General features: G+C 37.2%; 1 protein-coding gene across 1 annotated transcript in view; it reads left to right on the forward strand.

Annotated features, from left to right (window-relative positions):
• The window catches only part of USH2A (usherin), a 373,050-nt gene that overhangs the window by 97,991 nt on the left and 253,771 nt on the right, over positions 1-21,288 (forward strand). The window lies entirely within an intron of this gene.

Below are 21,288 nucleotides of genomic sequence, written 5' to 3' on the forward strand. Positions count from 1 at the left end.
AAGATTTTATTTATTATTCTGGGATAAAAGCTTTGTAATTAATTTGCTGTGAGTGCTAAGATGTGTTTTGTTTAGTACGTTTTTGAGGGTTCCTGAGGCTGCATAAGCACTCAAAAAGCTCTGTCTTCCAGTTTCAGAGCATTTGTGTTGTGATCCTGTTTGTTTTGTTAAGGAAAGAAAAAAGCCTGCTACTTTGACAGAATTCCACCGTTTCTGGGCCTTTGAGTGTTCCCTCTTTTTTCTTGATTAGTTATTTTACTTTAGAACCATGAGATTTTCAGATTGAAGCAGACCTATGTCCTGTTTCTGTTTTCTCATAATTTGCTGATATCTTAAATTCTGGGATAAAGCAAAGATACAGACAATATGTTTTTTTGCAGAAATGAACCTGATTGCACATTTGAGATGATGTAGTGGTCTGTAAGTGAAATCTCGCATTTGCCTGCATGAAGTTTGAGTGTTTAAAAGAAGAAACAACAGAGCTGAAGACTTAAAAAAAGTGTGTGAAAGATGTGTGTGCGTGTATATTTATCTCAGGCCATGAGAGTGACAGCAGGAAGGGGAAATGCAGAAGGAATCTGGGTGACTATAAGAGCAAGCATTAGCTAGCACACTGATGGTGCTGGGGCCACACCAGTGGCAGTGACACAATTTAACGTGGTACTTGTTTGTTCAGAGAGAGAAGGGCTGCAGAAACCATGCAGCACTGTTGGCACAAAAGAATGCTGGAGCTTTGAAGAGCACTCGGCTGTTTCTTCAAAGAAGACACTCCTTGTCTTCACCATGGGTAATTCTGGCAAGAATGTTTGAGCACTCAGTACTTGCAAGCGTGTATGTGCAATTTCAGGTTTTGTCTAAAACAGAAATCAGCTTCTTGCTTCTCTATGATCACTTGGTGAATCTGACTTAAAAAAAGGTTGAAGATGGCTTCACATTTTTTTTTAGCTAGGTGATTACTTGACTGATAAATAATAATAAAAAGTGATAATTTGTTAGTTAAATATTGACACTGTGTTGACTGGCACAACCTGTCTCTGTGTGGGAATCTGTAGGAACAGCTGTTGGACTCTTTCCCTCATCCAAATTGCCCAGTGGTTTGCACCCTTTACTGTATATTTAAAAAAAACCCCTTTGATATGTTTCTTTTGTTGTCAGTTGTGACTATTTTTAACCAAGCAAGCCCAACACCAATCTACCCAAGTTTTGATTCACTCTGGAGCTTAGTTCTACTCCATAAGCTGAGACTGATGCCTTGTGTAAAGTTTATTGTGATGGCTCAGATGATGTGAGAGAGTTTGGATAGGCAGGTTAGAAGATCTTAAAATAAAGCTCCTTTCATATTGGCAGCTGATGGCTGATAACGCTGTATGGATAAATATAATTCATCATAGCTTTGGATTGTGTTCTTTCTCTTCTACCAGCTATTAGTCAGAGTGTTTGGAGACAACCTAGAACTAAAATACACTGAGCAATTTGTCCAGACATCTGCTAGTAATGACTGACAATCAGATTAAATCAGTCTGCACTTGGTACCTAAAAATGTTTAGTTCAGGTTTGGTAACTCAATAAAGACTTTAAGAAATATATATCTGGGTTTTTCTTAGTAGGTCACTTGTCCTTCCAAAACAAGATGGAAGGGAAAATGATGGCAAATCCAGGAGAGTTTAGAAAGACAGACACTTAAGGGGATGAAAAATATTTTTTAACTGTACTCTGCAGTTGTTTTGTTGTTGAGACCCTCTCTTATTACCCATTTCTGAAGACAAGCAGCTGGCAATTGTGCTTTATGGATGGAACAGCTTTAGTGTGCGTGCAGCTGTGTACATTTTTGACACAAAAGTGTGCCAGCTTGTATGTGTCAGTCAGCAGACAGATACTTCTTGATGCGTCTGGGATCTCCCACTGTTAATCCAGAAAAAGATTGATCAATTTATTCATTGCTAATAAATGTGGTTGTCCTCACTACCTTCCTGGCTGGTCTTAGAGTCCACAGTGCAAGTATTAGGGGCAGATGTATTTTCTGGGAAATTGTCCAAAATCATCTTTAAAAAAAAAAAAAAGTTATTCAATAAACACTAGCTACACTAAGCAGTGTCCTGTCTGTAACAAAGCCTCCAGCTGCACAGGAAGGTGTGTTCTGAGTACACATTAGATGAGAGGAAATCAAGTAAAAAGACTTTTTCTGCTCATACTGTCTACATGCAACTTTTCAGCTGTTCAAAATGTGAAGTGTTTTAGCCATGTATAATGTCATTTCCCAAGTGATGCAGACTTGATTTTTAGTGGTTATTTGCGTTCCTTGAAGTTTTTAGATACAACAGCATTTGTTGTATCTAAGTGTTAGTGTTCTTGTTTTAGTGAAGGAACTTATCTATCTCCCATCAATCTGAAAATTGGGGTATTTAGGTGTTTATCTTCATATTTTCATGAGACAACCAAGTGGTGTGATTTAACTAATCGGAGCTGAAGTTCAGATTCTACTTAATGTGGGACTTTATACTTAAAAGGACCTCTAGAATTGGCTAGGAGGTTTTACAAATTATTTATTTTGTGTGGTTTGCTTTTATTGGTCCAGCTTGTGTGCTGTGGCTGGGAGTCTGGAGTCAGAATGCTGTAGTACCACTGTTGTGTTTGCCTTTCTGGTTCTCTTGTCATCAAGAGAAGTAATGTCTATTTTATACAGGGCGTAGAACTAGCAAGCTTGGAGTTCAAATGTCATTCCTCTTGGATGCTACTTGTTTTAAAAGAAAATTATTCACATAATATTGATCAAAATGCAGAAAGTTTTGTGTTTGGCCTTGCTTTGATTCCAAGTTTTCTGAAATAGGATAATACACTTAAAAAGAAGTATGACGTGCCTGGACTATGTAATGTTTGCTAACCTCTACATGATGCCTGTTCAGCTCTGTAATAATTAGAAAATAACTGTATGAGGTAAGATGTTAATATATTAAGCATTACAAGGAGAACTTTTTTTTACAATGACATTTTTATTGTTGTAAAGTGCTCTTAAAAATGTGTATTTAAAAAAATATTTATATCTGTGCTAGTGTTTTTACTGCCAGATTCTGGCTCGGATACACAGACATTTCTCAGAGTGGAGAATCTTTCCAGTAACGATGTTTCTTAATGAGTTTGCCATGGAACACTGCACAGGCGGTGTTTACATTTGTTCTGAGCAGAGGAGCTGAGAATGGCTGTGGTCATTCAGTGTTGGGTCTCCCCATAGCTCTTCATCACAGTGAACTCTCTTTGCAGTAATGTAAAACAAATTCCACTCCATGGGATCTTGAGCAAACGTTTGATACTTAGTCAAAGGGGCAGATATTTTCATTAGTTTGTGGAGCCAAATAAACAGACCTTTTCCCAGCATCCCAACAGAACTTTACGGGATGCATTATGACTGAATACCAAGAAAATGGAACAGGATTAGACATTCTAAAACAATGTAAGAGGAGAGGTCAAAGAAAATGGTGTAGTTTAGAATAATGAAGACTAAAAGGAGAAATGATAATGGTGTTAAAATATATAAAAATGCGTAGTTTAAAAGAAGAGAATGAACTTTTTGTGTTTACTGTGAGTAAAGCAGCAATGCACTCATAATAAGCTTAAAATACAGCAAGGTAGATTGTCTTTTTTTTTTTCCTAAAAGATTCAAGCTAGCTGAGCAAAAGAATTCATTGTTGTGAGAAAGAAATGAAAGCCTGACACTGCAGATTTTAAAGAACAGTTGGATGAACATTTGTCAGGAATAACCTGGCTAAAATTGATTCTGCTTTGGAGTAAGTGGATTGTTTCTGTGACCTCTAAGAATGTTTTCCAAACATATATCCTATTATAAAGTCAGACTAACCCAATGAAACTGGGAAAGATGTTCATTTCACCAAATAACTTTTAGTAGGAATGAGATGCCTTTTTTTTCCTGATTGACAATTATCTTTGTAGAGGGAAGGTTACATGAGTTGAACAAGTTTTGCTTCTATTTTATTTTTCTTCTTTAGGTATTATCTAGCATTTTTTCATACAACTAATGATTTGAGATCGTTAGAAATTAATTTTAATCACTAATTCAGAATAAGGTAATAATTGAGTGTTGAAGAGAAATAATCTAGTCTTCCTGCTCATATTGAGTCCAGCTAGACCTGTTTAGGGCTTTGTCTGCTTCTTTTCTCCATATGTAGCTAAGTGTGTTTCCAAATATTGTTCCAGTTTCCAGTTTGACCTGTCTTTTGGTTTATTTTTCTCCCTTATATCTATACAAAATGTTCTGCATATGAACTCATGTCCATCGCCTCTTAATCTGTCACTGTAGAGGTCCAGAAAAGTGTGGCTTCATCTTTATATCCTTCGGGGAGGTAATTGAAGAAGGCAGTAATTGCCTCCATTCTTCCATGCTTAAGACTAAACAAACCCTATTGTCTCAGCCTCTTGTTCAATGTCATTTGGCCCCCTGATTGTCTTGGTGCCTGGAACAAACTGGATTTGTTCCAGGCTGCAAGTACCTTTTGTATTCGTTTGTTTGTTTGTTTGTTTTGTATTTTATTTTTTTTTCTTTATTAAAAAAAATTATTATTTTTTATTTTAATGCCAGCGTACCCAAAACAGCACTGTAAGACTTGCATTTGCCTCTGCTGGATTTCACAAGGTTTCTGTCAGCCCATTTCTCCAGCCTGCTAAGGTTTCTCTGTGTTGCAGTGTATCCACTGCAGCTCTTAATTTTATTTTTTTAATTGCCTCCAAACTTTTTGACAGCGCACTTCATCCCATCACCTGGGATCCATTTTAATGAATGGAAATGTTAAACAGAATTGGTCCCAGTACCAGTTTCTTGTAAATGCTGCCCACTGGGCTTTGTGCCACTTTTCACAAGCCTTTGAGTCCTGCTGTTTAGCCAGTTTTTTCACTCACTTTTATAGTCCACCTGTGGTCCATCTATTTCTCCAGATTGATGGCAAGGATTCCCTAATCTATAGACACAACTTTACAGCAAATGCAGTTAAATTTGTTTGCTTCAGTCTTATACCAAAATGATGGAGAGAAAGGAAGAGGAGGAGAGAAATCCGACCTTTTTGCTTAGTTTGGCTTTATGTATTCTTTGTCACTCTGCTGGCATTTTTTCCTTTCATAGCTTTTGAAGAATCAGCCTTTTTATTTCATTACATTGAACTGAAGAAAGTAAACAAGATTTTCTGAGGGAGAAACTGTTGCAAAAGAAATTCTTACTCCAAGCTTTTGAATACTCTGAGAGAAAGAAAGAGAGCACATTTTTTTTGCGGACTTGAAGAACATACTTTTTGTCAGGGAACCTTTAATATTGCCAATCATGTTTCAGAGTTTTATATTAAATCATACACTAAAAAGCTCTTGGAGAACTTGCATTTTGTTGTGTCCTTTCTGTCTAGGTTGTTGCCACAGAACTTGTCCTTAGAAATGCTTTTAATTTTTATGCCAGCTTCTTGTATTTTCTCCTCTTGTCTTCACAAAAGAGTGATTTGAACCCACATCTTCATCTTCTGTGGAAGAAAGATAAAGATCTTCTATATCACCATCAAGTGGCTGGCTTCAGTAAGAAAGGGAACCATCCTTTTTTCTGCCTGAGAACTGTTTGCACAGAGATTTTAGGTAGAATTTTATCTTAGTACTTAAAATGAATTCAGAGTTTCATCTTGAAAAACACATTCCTTTCTTTCTTCCTTTTGAATCCCAAGAAGCCTAAAGATAGGGAGGGAGAGAGGAGCTGCATATAGAGAAAAAGGAGTGATCTGGCACAACAAAGTGAACTCTGCTGTTTTATGAACAAAACAACTTAAAACATTTTTGAACATGCACAACAGGGACTTAGGCAACAAATAAGCCAAGCTGATGCTGACCTTGCCAGTGTTACAGGGGTAATATTTTCACTAAGATGAACTGGTTTTTTAGGCACAGACATACTTTCTGTCAGTATGAAGTAGCTGTTTTCTCTTCCTTTTTCTTTTTTTTCAATTGTAGCCACCACAGAAAAGAAGAAGAAAAAAGAATCTCACCTTGTGTATTATTTTTCATATTTACCTCTTGTACTTTAACAGATCAACTATGCAGCACGAGCTTTGGGCTTACAAGGGCAGTATGTTGGGTTTTTTTTCTGCATCTTTGTGCCTTTAGTGCCAAAGTAGATTTTTGCCACTGTTGTGCATTCTGCACTGCATGGTTAAAACCAGTTTTTTCTGCTTGTGCATGGTAACTTTTAGAGAACACAGTAGAGTTGTACAAGGGAAGTTGTAAAAGCAGGAGCTTTCCCATTGTTACATCAACCTGCCAGTGGAAAGACCCTTTTGTGAACTAGATCATGGTTTTATCTGTCTGTGCAAAAACCAGAATTGGATCTTTTGATTGTCTTGAACGCACAAGATGACTGTACTTTTTAAAAGAGCAGTTCTTCCCTTTTGTCACAACTCTAGTTGGACTTTTGCTAATTTTGTGCGAACATGATTCACTGCTTTGGAATGTGGTAGGCATTCTCTCTGCAAGTGTCAAACCTAAGAATTAGCAGAAGAAAGAGTTATGGAAGTGCTGTTTTGCTTCAGGCGTGACATCTTCTGGGATTCCTTTTGTGCTTGTGCACCGCTAAGAAAGGGTGCAAAATGGAGGGACTTGTTGAGGGAGATTTAGGGAAATGAAAGTTGCTGAAAACAGCAAACAAAATGAAACAGCTATAAGATAGAAACTACACAAAGGCATGGTGTTTATTTAATTTAAAAAATAAAGGAGAGAGTGGAAGGTATGAAGACTCTTTTGAAAGCTTAGCATGCTAGAGATCCGTGTACTCTGTGTTAAATGGAGACTGATTTCACTTCAGTTAAAGCAAATTGTACAGATCAAAGAAAGAATTTGTAGCAGGTTTGAACATAGAAAAGAGTAGTTCAATGGATTGTCGCCTTTTGGAGCGAATGTATGAATGCTTCTGGAAATTCTCAAACTCAAATACCTGATGATGCAGAGATATGTGAAAGAAAAGTGACTGTTTCTAACAGTTTTTGTTTGCTAGAACAATTGTGGGTGTTCCATACTAGTACTTCAGTACTTTTAAAGATTTTTGTGAGATTCTCATGTGCTGGTATAACAAACTTATAACCCAAAGTACTTTTTCAAAAAAGGATTTAATGAGAAATAATAGCCAAAAAGAAAAATATAATTTGGCCCAACCTTTCTTGGCAAAAGCATAATCTAGACAAGATGACCTAGCTTCCAGCTGAATCTGGAAGCATCAGCTGAAGCTGATGGCCTAGATTACAGCTGAACCTTAAGTGTTCAGAGCTAGGGAACCTACCACTTCTTGGAAACATTATTCAAATGGCTGGCTCATTGTGAAATTGTTCATCTCGTGTCCAGTTGGATTCTCCCCAGGAGTAACTTGTACCCATTACTCCTTGTCTTTTCCAGGTAAAAGACTCTTTGTAAAAAGGGATTCTCCATTTTCCTTGTAGCTACTCTTTAAATACTGGAACAAGGTGATAAGGTCTCTCTTGATCCTTCTTTTCTCAAGGCTGAGTTTTCTCAGTATTTCCTTATTTGACAGGCTACCCAATCCTTTGATCATCTTTGTCACCCTTCTCTGGTCTCTCTCCAGCCTGTCCACATCTTTTTCACACAGCAGGGACTGAAAAACTGAACACAGTGTTCCAGGTGTGACCTGACGAGCACTGAGTAGCGGGGACTAATGACTTCTTTATCTCTGCTGGAAATGTCCTTGTAGATGCAATCCAGCATCTTGTTGGCTTTGTTTGTCGCAGCAGCACACTCTCCACTCATCTTGAGCTGCTTGTCCCCAAGATGTCCAGATCCTTTTCCACAGAACTGCTCCCCAGCTGGGTAGATGCCAGCCTGTGCTACATTCCTGGTTTATGTTTTCCCAGGTGCAAAATGTTATATTTGTCTTCACTGAACTTTATAAGATTCTTATTAGCCCATTCTTTCAGTCTATCCATGCCTTCCTGCAGGGTGGCTCTCCCTTCCAAAGTGTCCAATTCAGTTTGGTGTCATCATCACATCTCATCAAGGTACACTTGATCCCATCATCCAGATCACTTACGAAGACACTGAACAGCTTTAGGCTCGGTATTGGTCTCTGAGTGACCCCTCTTGTGACAGGTTGCCAGTTTGAAAAGGAGCTATTTACCGCCCTCCCCTGGGTGCTGCCTGACAGCCAGTTCCCACCCACCCCACTGACTGCTTGTCCGGACCAGCACGTGTCAGGTTCTCTAGGAGCAGGCAGTGGCAAAGCATATAGAAAGAATTTATAGAAAGCCATGGTGAAATTGAGCAGGTCCACTGCTTGTGCCACATCCACTGAGGAAGTGACTTTGTCACAGACTTCAGTCCAGTTGGTCATGCACGATTTGCCCTTGGTGAGTTCATGCTGACTTTTCCCAATTGGGCTTCATCTGACTTGTGGCAGCTCCCAGGAAGGTTCATTCCATAACTTTGCCAGGGACTAAAGTAAGAGTAATGAGCCTGTAATTTCCTGCATCATCCTTTAAGCCCTTCTCATAGATAGGAGTGACATTAGCCTTCCTCCAGTCTTTTGGGATTTCCCTTGATCTCCATAGTTTCTGAAAGATTGTGGAGACTGACCTCACAGCCGTGTCAACAAGCTCTTGGAACATCCTCAAGTGGATATTATCAGGTCCATCAATTTGTAAAGACCAAGCTCCTATAATAGCTCACATGCAAATTCTCCCTTTACTGATGGTGAGCCTAAATTGGCATCAGCCTTGATTTTGTGCTGGTGAAGATGAGGGTGAAGAAAGTGTTTTACCGTTGTTGCTTACTAATTCACCTCTCCTACTTACCAGCAGGCCAAAATTTTCCTTCTGATTCTATGGAGAGTTCCTTCAACAAGGTTGCAGGAAAGAGACAATTACCATTGTATTAGCTGGAGAGATACTTAAAGTGAAATTAATGCTTTCTGGTACATGCCTGGCCCTTATTTAGATTATAATGGGTTATTTAGTCCAATGACTTCAGTCATTGTGTTTGACTAATACTGAGCCTTTAAATTATTTCTGCTTTTGAGATACAAATTCTTTCCCATATTGTTTTTAAAGGTTGAAGATGTAACTACTGAATTATGTATTGACTAAAGTGTGTGAGGTGTCATGCATTGATTATGATTGCGTTGTGAATTTGATCAGGAAATTTTCATAATAATAATATAAGGAAGCTTTTCACCTTCTAATTGATTTTCAGGGCGATTAAATTAAGACCTTGTCTAAGTACGACTGTCCTTATCAATTACTGGCAGAATAGAGAAATTAAAGGATTAAAAATTTACGTGTGTTAAGATTCAGTATTTAAGGTCTAAAATCAATCAGATCATAGACTGAATAATTCCATTATGGCAAAACTATCATTCAGGATTAGACTGTGGTAATTTGGTGGGAAAAAAAAGCTGTCTGCATTAGTACATATGGGAAAAATTAGTTTGCAAAATTAAGCACCTAGAGCTTAAGAAATTGAGTTAAATAAGTGGCACGAACTTCATTCAGCTGTGCTGTATTTATATGTTATAATGGCATATAACCAGTTGATTAGAAACTGTCTTTCCACAGGTTCTATGTATGGTATGGACCAGCTATTGCCTTTTGAAAATCCTTTCTCTGTTTTGTATACGGCTTTCTGTCTGTTTTACTGTACATGTCTATTCTTAAGTGTATGCAGATTTAATTTTTTTCCTGTGCTATTTTCACTGGAGTACCAGAGTACTTTGTAATCATTGATATATACATTTTTACAAAACTTACATAACCAGTTTTGTTTTATGAATAGGGACTTGGTGTAAAAAAAAAAAGAAAAAAAAAGAGGAATTAATGCTGTTTTTGAGTTTTACATATGTAGGACCTGAGTATACACATTAGTTCATATGTTTTAAGTAGTGTTTTCATCAACCCCTTTTCAATTAGGAGCACTTAACACTTCTACAGATCTCCATGGGGTGTTTGAATGCAAGCACTCAGGAAAATGAAGAGTGCATAAGAAGCGAATAACTCTGAAAAGTTTGACTTAAGTGGTTTACCTCACATTGCATAAGAGCTTCATGGCAGAGGTGGGGACAGATTTCTCCAGAGTGACATTGTACTGTGCTAGCTGTGAAACTGTCCGTTCACTTTTCATACTCCCCTTCCTCTTTCATTAAACATCCACAGAGCACTACATCAACAAAGACAGGCTTCTGTGCACAAAATCCTGATTTGCTACATGAATTCAGTTTTAGTTACTGAACATCATAAAATCCTTGAGGCAGATATCTTATGGGAAATGTGTGTTTGTATAATTGTAGACTATATCATTACTCATCCTCTATTTTGGTATGCATTAATTTCTTGCAGACAGTTTTGGTTTTGCATTACCTAATTTTGGAGTGTTTACTTTTATCTATGTAATGTGGCCTAAATAGTTATTCTGAATAGAAATTAAAAATATTCCAGTGTGATAGGAGAGTCCTACACGTATCCATCATTTGGAACATTGCTGATAAATACAGATGTCAGTGGGAAGAAATCTTTTATGTTTGTAAAATCTCTGATCTGGACTGTTAGGGTGATTGCAGGACTAGATGCACATCTGTATGTGAAGGATAGAGTGAATGCTTTTCTAATACATTGTCTTTACTACAACAGGTATTGCAATTGGATTTATAAGGAGAGGTCTTATTAGTGGTCTTAACAGACTCTCCTCTATTTCTATTTACTCTTCCCTCCCTTTTTTTGGTTTGTTTTGCTTTTCAATTATTTTCCCATGGTTTTTGCACTAACCATGATTTGTTTCTTGCTTCTCCCTCTTCCACTCTTTATTTTTCCCTCCTGGTTTTACCACTGTAAATCTCCTTGGTTGTCTTCCTTCTCTGTTCTTCGTGTTCTTCAAAATGTTGTCTTTTTTTTTTTTTTAATATTGCCTGTTACAAAGTGGCAGAAAATTAAGAGGACAAGCAAAAGACTCTTTCCCATCCTTTCTACTATTCCTGATGGTTTAGTGAACATCAGGATTTGGTGTGCAGGATGAATTTCGTGGAAGAGTCTTTTTAGTCCCTAAATTTCTAAGATGCAAAGTCTCCACGCAAACGTAATTTTTCTTTGAGAATTTTTATTGTCATCCTCTAGATAAGCATCTTGCAAAGAGCAGTTTCCTGACATTGATGAATTTAGACTTTTCCATTTTTCTTTTACTTTGGGTTACCCACCCTCTAAAAAATTCATATGTCTGATCCATAGAAAGAAGGAAAAAAAAATCTTACAACCTTTTTTTTAAATTACGAAAGTGATGTCAATTAATTCTTTCAAGTAATTGTGAAAAAGCAGTTGGTATGAAGAAAATATGGTTAGAAAAGATTCCTTTTTCTTACTTTTAGAAACAAATTAAAAAACCCAGAATTGTCCATCGACAATTATATTGACAGAGCAACATCAAAGTTATTGTGCACTATAACAACTGAGAATCCAGAAAGCAACTTTTAGCATAACCAATTGAATGAAAACACAACTTGCCAAGTAGTACTGTTCTGATCTAAGGACTCTTTAATATAGTGACAGAAGTGTCATAAAATAAATTACTAGAGAATTCACAATCTTGATAGCAAATTGTTGCATTTTTTTTAAATTAAAAGCTATTCTAGAGAATTGTATACTGATATTTGTTGTAGAAAGATCACAAAAAGTAACTGTAATCTATCTCTGTATATACCCAAAATGAGATTTGATCTAAAGTAGTTAGATCTGTGCTTACTGACTTAAGATCTATAATGCCTTAAGATTAATTGGGAGCATAAATGGAGAAGCTGACAACCTGGAACCTTGACTGCTTAAAATTGCTGACCCAATTACTGCTAAGCCCTTTGCTGACATGTTAATATGTCTATTTAAACTGGTAAATCACCACCATTTCGGTGCGTGCTAGAGTTGGTCCATCAGATGAAGGAAGATGTAAGTTTAATTTAAATAATTATTGACCTATTATGACCTTTTCATTTCATTTGCACTGCTCCTCTCAAGGTAAGCAATTATATTTTTATAGTGTTGGATGGTAATCAATGTACAGGAGCTATCTTTATTGATTTAAGTAAGGCCTTTGATCTGGTAATCACTAACTATTGCTATCTAGACTGGCCTTAACTATATTAGATATTACTACAGTTATTTGGTTTTCAAATATGCTGAATTTAGAATTCTATAAAGATATTGCATCCAAAGTTAAAAAGATTGGAAATCCAAAAGATTTGACTTCGAAAATCTTCCTCAGAACTTGGAAATAGCTTGTTTTATACAACCCATGCAATTTTTCAAGTTATAACTAAGTTTAGGTCAGCAACCTGAATTTATTTATTTTTTTTAGTATCAAGTTGATAGTCCTTTTGGAATAGTTTTACTTGGAAAAGTCTGGAATTTAAGTTTGTTTTTTTTTTTTCATTTGCTACCCCTATTGAACATTTCTGGGAGGAAGATTTAGTTCATTGGTTGTTTATTTAGTTCTGCCTTACACTGTGAATTCGGAGTCACAAACTTCTATTCTTCTTTTTGTAGATGGAAAACAGTCTTTCTTCAGAAATGGAAATTCTTTATTTTCTTTTTTTGGAAAGCAATATGCACATTTAATGAAAATTTTTAACCAATATTCATGTCAATGTGTTAGGTAAAAAATAATTGAGATATTGTACCTTAATCATAGTTTGCAAGTGGTACCTGAGTATCTTCCAAAACATACACAGCTAACTTTTTCTCTTTTTTTATCTTCTTCATTCCTCATCTATGCCCTTCTTTTTTACCTCTTGCTTAACATTCTTCTTTAGACGGGTTTACTTTTTTTTTGTATCCTCTCTTTTGTTTTAATGTATGGCTTGGGAAAGCCTGACTAGGTCTGGGTTCAAACTATCTTCAGAAATATGTGAAATTTGTGGTAATTTTTGATCTGTTCCTCTAACGAGTTCCAGGGCCTCTATCCTTCTTGCAGAGGCAGTTCAGTCTTGCTCTGGTGAGCCTTGAAACTAACAGCAGTTGTTCAGAGAGGTCACCAACATAATGAAAAGGGCACTCTTGAGATATCTTGAACCACTTCCATGGATGGCCATGAAGATTAATATTGGGACCTTACATTTGACCTAATATTCTATGGAGAGTCTGTGTAGTGAGCAGAGCAAATGGGATGATGTGCTTGTGGCAGAGAGTGTAAATAAAACTGCTGCATTCTCCATTTTTTCTTATTTTCCCCTTTTTTCCCCCCTCATTTTTTATTTTTGATGTGTAAGCTAAAAAACTTGTTCTTGCTTGAGCTCATGAAGGTGAGAATTGTGCCCAGGTGCATTCCTGAGAAGCAATGGCCCAGTCTCCTTGCTGGTCACAGGTGGGAGGAGGCAGGCTCTTGCAAGCTGCAGCCTCTGCCAGCCTGTGCTGAAACAGCTGGAAATTGGTGTTTTGAACTCTGCTCACAAAGAAGTTGATGATACAGTAGAACTGATAATTAAGCACAGCAATGTTCTTCCCAGTCACCACATTTTGTGATTTCATTATCTGTAAATCCCGTAAAATTGTTATTTTTAAATATTTGTCCTGGTTTGTGTATTGACAAAGCACTTTATTCTTTCCTACTTGCTCTATTTTGTTTTTAGAAACAATTCTTTGCTTATAATTTCAAAATTCTTCTGTCAGCATTCTATATTTAAATATTTTTTCATATTACTACTAGTTTTAATGGTGGAAGCAGGCAGTACTACAGTTGGTTTATTCCAGCATTGTTGTTCAGTCACATCAACTGTTCTCTTCAATCTGTTGGTGAAAGGCTAAATAAGATGGTGAGTGAAGATTGGGACTGATAGCAGGCTTGAAAATTTTACCTTAAGTGTATCATGATCCTGTTTAGGACTACTGGTGTTCACAGTGGAGTGACAGATATACATGTGTATATCTTTTATCTCTAAATTAGTAGCAGCATACTCCAACAGAGCATTTGATTTTAAAAGAATGTAATAAAATAAATATAATCCCTGTCTGCTAGCATGGCTGAGAGCTAAAAATAAAAATGACTCAATAGTGGGACAGCTAATTTTATGTTGGGTAAAATTTTGGGGATTTTTTTCTCCTCTGTGGAAAAGAAAGTTAAATTCTGTGGTACTGTGATAAACCTTGAAGTCATAAAGGACATTTACTTGTCTTTTGTGCTGCTACTAAGGTTCTTTGTTTCTTTTTCCTGTGGAACCTGCCAGAAAGAAGTCTCTACATATCAGGAGAATTTTTTGTCCTGCTCAACATCATCTCTCTATGCTGCTTCACCTTCTAAAGAAGTACTCTGCCAAAGCTAAAAGATAATATGAAAGCTTTAAATATTTCTTATATAGCAATGACTTCACACTTCGTGTTTCACAGAGCTGTAAATCTCATATCAGATTATTTTAGAAAACTTTTTAAAATTAAATAGCTATAAATGAACAAAATGCTGCTTCATTCTGCCCAGTTATGCTATAGATATATACCAATATGAAACAGCATGTTCATCTAAACAACCCTAACCCCATTAGGTGCTCCCTTGGTCCCCCATTTTACTACATGGTGTTCTGCACATTTCAGGAGGGGGGTTGAGATGAAAGATGTCACCTGCTTGTGGTACAGCACTAGTTATATGATTGGTATTTAACATTGATGATGAAAAAAACAGATTGCCATGTTTCAAATTAAAAATATTGAAACAAGTCATATCCTGGATCTGTGCAATCTTAGGGCTATACTTGCTAGTCTGAATTTCTGTCTTGCAAAAAAAGTTCAACCAGCATTCACAGAGTGCCAGATCATTCAGCATTCTCTAATATGCATTGTAGATGGCAGGTGCCAGAGTCTTTGTCATTGTGCCCCAAGGATAAGGCACTCTGCCCGAAGATATTAGATCATCCCATTTTATCTGTGTGCATAAAGCTGGAATTTTTATTTTCTCAAGTTTTCCAGGTAGCCAGAGTGAGGTCTGTAGGGTTTTTTTTTGACTCATGGGATATTAATAATATGAAGTTATTTTAGATGGTTATACTATGTTGCAGTATATTTTTAAACTGATCATATACAGTCTGCAGGAAAAAGGGGAAGCATAAGCAAAGAAAAAAAGGTCTTTTGGTCCATCGGGTAAATTTTCAGAACAATATATGAGCATTTAGTCACGCAAGTCCCATTAATGTTAATGGTCCCCAGCTTTCTTTTATTCATCACGGTGCTGATTGCACTTGGTCAGCTCTTTATCAGTTTGAAATATTGACAGTAGGAAGAGGCGTTCCCTTAGCCAGGCCTGACTGTTGCAGTGCTCTTTTAACTTAGTCATCCTGCAAATGCTTCTATAAATGGATTTATTTCAGCAGATCCAAAATATATCAACCGGATCACCTTACCCTGGTGTTAGCCCCTTTGCATTGGCTTCAATTTGCAAGAGCATTGATTTTAAACATTGATCATTACTTATATAGTGCTCTATGGTTTTGCACCATCCTATTTATTAAACTAACCTGTTACATGTGCTGCTATTAAAGTCCTATCTTTATCTTGCTAAGAAATGATTATTTGCTCTCTCTCTGATTATGATTTAGTTTATAAAACAAGGCTATTGCCTGAAAAGTGTGTTGGCTGCACTAACTCAAGATTCCTGCATTTTCTGCTATGCAGCTCCACTTTTCCTACTGGTCTATGTAGGACAATGGTAATGTTTTTTAACTAAAACAGCGTAGATTTAGACTATTTTTAAGGAAGTTGTTTACAATGAGGCTGGTGAAAAACTGGCACAGATTGCCCAGAGATGCTGTGGTTTCCTTATCCCTGGGAACATTGAGGGTCAGTTTGGATGTGGCTTTGAGCAACCAGATCTAGTTGAAGATGTTCATTGCAGGCAGGGTTTGACAAGGTGACCTTAAAAGGTCCCTTCCAACCCAAGCCATCATATGATTCAAAAGTCTTCCAGTGCTTTCTGCAAATGATAATGTACTTATTATAGTTATTGCAAAAGAGATTTTTATTTTGTTGGCCATATTCTTACAGAGTGCTTTGGGTGTGTTATTTACTAGGATAACAGACTTTTCCTCTGCTTTTCCTCCTATGAAATCTATGCAATGTTAGTCAAGAAAGCAGCACATAATATTTTCCAATGCTGAACAAGATGGTGAACTACAAAAATATCTTGCTGTTCTATTCTTTAATTGTCAGAGTCATGGTTATTGTACTGATGGCATTCTTTGGTGCTATACAGAGTTCAGAAAAGAACATGCTATCTACCTCAAGGAGGAAAAAAAAGAAAAAAAGAAGAAATAATCTGTTTTTGCCTGATACATTATATCTAAGCCTGTCTGCTTTAAGTTATTTGTTCTGATCATGCTTATATGCCTAAATTTTAATTAGTGTTATTCTACGTTGGTTAGAGTTATAAAAACTGATACTTGGAGTGGAATATATCCTCAGGTATTCTCCTGAGTAAAGGAAAAAAAAGTTCAATAATAAATAGTATCAAATTTTAGGATAGAGTTTTTGTCTTTCCTTCATTTTTGTTTTCAAGCTTCGTGATTAATAATGCTCTTTTATTCTGGTTTACTTTAAAAGTTTCTTGATTTACTAAAAACAAAACTTCACCGGTAGATGGGTTATCACAAACAGAATGCATTCTCTTCTGTAGTAAATAATGGGAATTTTGGTGTAGTGGAGTTTTAGCCCTTAGGGGATTTTATTTTATGCATTTTCAAGTTGTTCAGTGACTTGCTACAGAGACAGGGAGGGAGGAGGGGGAATCTATTTACACGAATTACAGTCTTTGCTCCTATCTGCCCTCATAATGGATGAACAAAACGAAGGCTGGACTGAGAGGTGCAACCATCCCAGATAATATTTTTTTATCCAGAAACAAGTTATGAAGTGAATTGTAGAACCAGGGTGAAACTTTGTTGGGAAGATTCAAGGAGGGTGTGAGCAATGTCTTTTTGAGGATGTCTGCCACTGAGAAGACTTCTAGAAGGAAGAGAGAGTTTTGCCTTGGGATGAAAGTAATCCATTCCACAGAAGTTTTGGCCCTGCTCAGAGTGAGTTCCTTTACAAAAGATTTCTACATCTAATTATTATTTTTTGAAGGTTTTGTTCATTATTTTAAAAATATTAAGTTTGTTATAAAAGCACTGCCTCTGCACTGCAGCTTTCAAAATTAGTTGTTTCTCCTATTAATTTCCTCCTTTAGTATTCTTTAATATTTCTTTCATTTGATTTATATTCTTTCTCTTCCAAATGGTTCCAGTTCAGTGATTGAAATATGCCAATTCAAGCTGCTTATTCCAAATTCATGTTAAATTGTCATGTTAGCATCATTAATTAAAAAAAAAATTGAGTTTTCTTGTGTAAACTTTGTTATGCTACTGAACTGTGTGCACTAAGGGGAATAATGAGTTGAATGGGAATCCTGGGTGAAGCAAAGACTGCATAATTGGTTTTTTGCCAGACCTTCTGCCTTTCACATAGGTGGGAAAGGGCCAGGGAAATGTCAGAGGTGGAAATCAGGACAGCACAGTACTCCTGCAGAATTGCAAAGTGACCACCAGCCACAGCCAGCCTGAGAAATGGCCAGGCTCAAGGCTGCTTTAAGATGGAAATGCCCAGTTCTCCTGAAATCATCCTACCCCTGAGAGCCTCGGGATTACTACTGCATGTTTTGGGAGGAAATGCATTAACAGCTCTCAGGCAGCCTCTCCCCAGATCTCTCACTGTGGGACAGGGCTGAGCTGGCTGTAAGGCTGCAGCCTTGCCAATCCACTGCAGCCTTTCCCAGCAGTTTGGGGTGTGGGTTACCTGAGGTCCTGTTGGTGTAAGCCCTGCTCTGACACAGCTGAGGCACACATGCTCTTTGGGAGCCTTTGCCTCCTCTGTGGCTGTGCCATTCTGTGCTAGGCATTCCTTGCTACTGCAGTTGCAGAATTCAGCCTTTTAACTATTCTTTTTATTTAGTGCTTTTAAGAGCATCTATAAATCAAGGATTTTGCATTGTTAAGGATGACATTTTTTTTTCCCATGTCCCTTACACTGCTCTAGGATCACAAGCAAAACTTTAAAATAATCAGTGAGTTAATCAAGCTGGTGTCATCTGAATCCTCAGGCAACACAAGGGACAGGAAAAAAGGTGGCTTTTTACAGCACATGAGAAAAGATTGCTCCTTTTCTTTTATGTGTGTCTTCCTGTGAGACATTGCAAGTGGCAAAGTGATCACACTGGAAACAAAACAATATAAATTCTCATACTTCCTAATAATGTTATATGTCCAATCAGCCACTTTTTTATTTAATCTATTACAGTGTTGTAATCAATAATGATTTTTTTCTGTTGCAGTAAGCCTTATATTTTGAGAAAAAAGGGAAAGAAAGAAATAAGAATTATCAGTGAGTTTTGTAGAAGAGGAGAAATTTCCTTATTGCCATAATTCTGAATTAGTCATAGATTCTGTAATTACTCAAGTTTTCAGTAATAATGTAAAAGTCAACTCAAAGGCAGTCTATAGCAAAGAGGTCTTTAATTCAAGAATCCCTTAAGGAATTAAAAATTCTGAAAAGATGACACAGACTCAATCAATACCTGCCTGAAAATATCATAATATATGGAGGTTAAATGACATCATGCTATGTGAAGAAATTAAAAGAAAGGATTTTCAGTATTGGCCTTATCTCCTTTTATTTAGATTAATAAAATCAGTTGAATGTTAAATCTTTACATGTCTATTTTGTATTAGGAAAAAAGTTGACAGTAGTCTGCCTTCTGGTATGTACCAACAGGTGTAGTTCAGTATTTAGTAATAAACCTAATTTCCTTTGAGTATTGATTATAGCCATGAGAAAATCATGAACTCCTTACCATACAGGGAAAAGCACTGAAACACCAAACCAATTGGCTCTTACTTGCATCTGGACATATGGTGAAAATCTCAGTTCTAATCCTCCTCTGCGGAGCGTCTCCACCACCTGGGTAGGAGGAGGGTGTTACCTCTGTGTTCCATTACTGCCAGCATTTTTGTGTACCACCCTGCTTTTCCAGGTTGGTGACTGCACACAGGACAGAGTACCTGGTTATATCTATCTTCTGCAGTGTGTGTGACCGTATTAGCTGGGTTGCTGGATGCAGCACGGGAATTTTTCCATGCCCACTGCATACCACCACAGTGCTTTCTTAAAAACCAGGGCAGAGGGTGGGTTTGGGTTGTATTTATCACTCTGAAATATTTCATACTGTGTGAATATTTAGCTGAAGATAAATGTGATTTCATTGCCATGCTAGTTCTGTTTCATGCTTCTGTATGTGTTTAATGCTTACTGTGAGTGCAGGGGTTTGGTTCTTGGGAATACGCCAGACTACAAATTGGTGACACAACCTCCACAGCTGGCTTACTGCACTGGGTCATGTTTTCTATGGCACACTCTGTATAGAAGCTTGGCAGAGTAGAGGATGTTGGTGAATTTGGTGAATATGATCTTAACATATGATGAATAACATAAAATCCCCGTTCAATTACTGGGGCTGTATATTGGGCCATGGCTTTCCAACAAGTGAAAAGGAAATGGTAACAGCAGCCAATGCTGCAGAACTACTTACAGGTGGCTCTTCCCTCCCTTCCTTCCTCTCTCCCTCCCTTCCCCCCCCTCCCCAGTTCTATTTTCAAATCCAGTCCAGGGATTGTGAGTACTGTATCAATGACAAAATCTTCCTTCTGTGCACAAGAAATGTAGGGAGAGTAAGCAGAGATCACACATATGCTAAAGTAGTTTCTATCAGAAAATTACTAGATTTCTTAGCTTCTCAATGCAGCACTTGCCTCTGTTTATATTCTAGATAGTGCATAGTAGTTAACTTTTGCAGTTAACAGACCCATATGTTGGCTTTATCCTGTTGGCTTTCTTGCCTTGACATGATCATTTAAAGACAGCAGGGCCAAGGCTATCTTTCAGGATTACAAATAATGGAGGAGGTCAGGGAAGGATGGAGAAGGTCTAAGAAAGGCGGATAGAGCTGGATAGACAGAACAGCAGAAAAGATAGGGGGAGGTGAATGGGGAAGAAGGAGAAAAAAACAGTGCAAAAGGGAAGGACAGAAAATATAGCAGAAGGGCAGAAATGGGCAGAAAGTAGGGTAGATAAGGTCGAAGAAGAGAGGAGATGGGTAGAGCAGAGGGGCAAAAAATTGCACAAATATTTGGACCAAGGTAAGGGTGGAAGTGGACTGGAGGTGAGCAGAACTGTGTTAGTACAAATTGCAAATCGTAGCCAGGTCATGAAATAGACATAAACCATTCAAGGCAAAGATAAGAATAATAACCTAAACCCAGTTCAAAGTACAACTACAAATACTACAAAATCAGCTATGAAATGACACTTCACAAAGTGGTACTAACTTAAATGGTCCACAAGAAATGTTCCGTGAAAGGAAAGGTAAATTTCATACCTTTGACTTTTTCTTTTCTCACGTCCTTCAGCTGCAGCTTCCCTTGCATATCCTGCATATTACCATTCTTCAGCAGAATTTCCTGCTTTTGAGACTTGAATTTGGTAACAACTTTCCAACTTGCATCTCCTATTTTTTGTGTAGATTATATTTTAGCAGTCTTCTGGTTTAGAATTTATTTTTCATTCCTCTCATGAATTTAAACAATTCAAAGCAAATGTAAAATAAACTCTGACTCAGGTAGATTTTTCACTGAAGTCAGTAGATTTTTTTTCCTGGTTAAGTAGATACAGACTCTGGTCTATTCTGAAATTCATATTAAGGACATAATTAACTCTTGATAGAGACTAGTAATCTAGGCAAAGCCATAACACTAGAATGAAAGGGAGTTTACACTAAAAAGGAGCAGATGTACTTTGTTCTCATGTTCCAGGACTACGTTTTGAATAAACAGACTTCACCTAGTATCTGAACCCTAAAGTGAAAAATGCCATCATCTACATGTTCAGCACAGGAGAGGTTGAGGTAAACTTTCCTATTTTTGTTCTGTCCTGATCTGTAAGGGCTGTGCTTTCACTGAAACTGAGGCACTGCAGACAGCAGTTTGGTAGCTCTGGATCATATTTTAAGTAAAATATTCTACATAATTGCTACAAAGTGTTTGGTTATGTTTTCAGTGAACATTTCATGCCAAACCCCATAAAACACTTAATTCATAGGGTGTGCAGTTCCTGGGTACAGAGGCAGAGGAGTAACAGAACAAAATGTAATGCAATATTATTAACACTTCCAAAGCAGGACTTGCTGCACGCTCAAGGTGTAGTTCCATTAGAT

This window comes from Camarhynchus parvulus, chromosome 3, assembly GCF_901933205.1.
Source record: "Camarhynchus parvulus chromosome 3, STF_HiC, whole genome shotgun sequence".
NCBI lineage: Eukaryota > Metazoa > Chordata > Aves > Passeriformes > Thraupidae > Camarhynchus > Camarhynchus parvulus.